The 1,286-nt window shown below is 46.7% G+C and overlaps 1 pseudogene; it reads left to right on the plus strand.

Annotated features, from left to right (window-relative positions):
- Positions 1 to 464: 464 nt before the first annotated feature.
- LOC102824309 overlaps positions 465 to 1,286 on the plus strand; it is a 22,026-nt pseudogene continuing 21,204 nt past the window's right edge.

The raw sequence follows: 1,286 nt of genomic DNA on the forward strand, positions 1-1,286 counted from the left end.
GAAGTGGAGTTTCCTCCTGACTCTAACTGGGCAATGCATCTGAACCCACATATTGGGCTGGTACAGGAGACTGAACACAGCCCTCACCATCACAATGTTGTGTGTCAGAAACGTTCACCCAGCTCAGGTCTCCAGAGCTCCTGGATGCAAAAGGAATACCAGAATCCCTGAGGAGGCATGTAGGGCCCAGGGGACAGATGTTGGGCACTAAAGGAATTGGCCATAATGACGTCAAGTATCTTTTTTCTTTAGAACCCTTATTTCAGTAACCTCTTGGATATGTGTGGTTCCTGTTACACAATCTAGAAGAAGGAACTGTCAGAATCCCACAGCCCTTTCCTCATATCAATGTTACTTCCATTGACATCACAGACTAAAACACCCCCTCTGTCTGTCTCCACAGAACCAAGTCCTGGCCTTCCCAGTGTAACACTGGCACCCAGCAAGCTCCAGGGACAACCAGGATGTCCGTCCTTGCACCCCAGCACCACCTGCCTCTGTCTTCCTTGCTACTGCCTCTGCTGCTGGGACTTACAGGTGAGTGTGGCCTCTCTTGGGTGCCATGTGCAGGGATGATCACCTAAGACTGGGCTTGACAGTGGTACCCTTCTCTTATTGACATTGGGATAGGTGGCTGTCTATTCTATACCACCTTGCCTTTTGGTTCCTTCCCTCTACTTAAGTGACTTTATCGTCCTCGGATCGCTTTCTCCTCTGCCTATTCATCTTTTTAAGACATTTCTCCAAATGGTTGCTCTTATATTAAGGAATGCTCAACAACATTCCCCTCGAAGTTGTATTTATTGTCCTGGGAGATGTGTTTCAGGGAGGGGGTATGGATCTTACTGCTTGGAGGGATCCATTCCTCCCCACTCAAGTGCATGGAGGATTTACCTGACAGGAGTTCCATTCTTTTCTCTAATCTTCTTCATCTTCCACTGAGTCACTGCATAGTGCTCGACTGAGTCAGAAGCAGCTACCAGGGTACCTCGGAAGAAAGGCCTGGGGACCCATATCTGAAACATCATCAATATTGAAAATCATATGAAGTGCAGTTCTACTCTGATATACATGGGGTCACTGTGAGTCAGAATTGAGGTGACTACAACAATTTGTTTTTAAGTTTTTTTCCCACAGTTCTGTACCTTGTGAAGGTTCCATGACCTCTAGGATGTAATCTGTAGGATCTGACACCCTTATAAGGGTACAGTATCAAACTCCTGGACACTGGTCCTGCTGAAGATCTTACATCCTGGGAGGTAGAAGTGAAAAGAAACAGCTTCAGA

The sequence above is a fragment of the Chrysochloris asiatica genome, unplaced genomic scaffold, assembly GCF_000296735.1.
Source record: "Chrysochloris asiatica unplaced genomic scaffold, ChrAsi1.0 scaffold00304, whole genome shotgun sequence".
NCBI classification, from domain to species: domain Eukaryota; kingdom Metazoa; phylum Chordata; class Mammalia; order Afrosoricida; family Chrysochloridae; genus Chrysochloris; species Chrysochloris asiatica.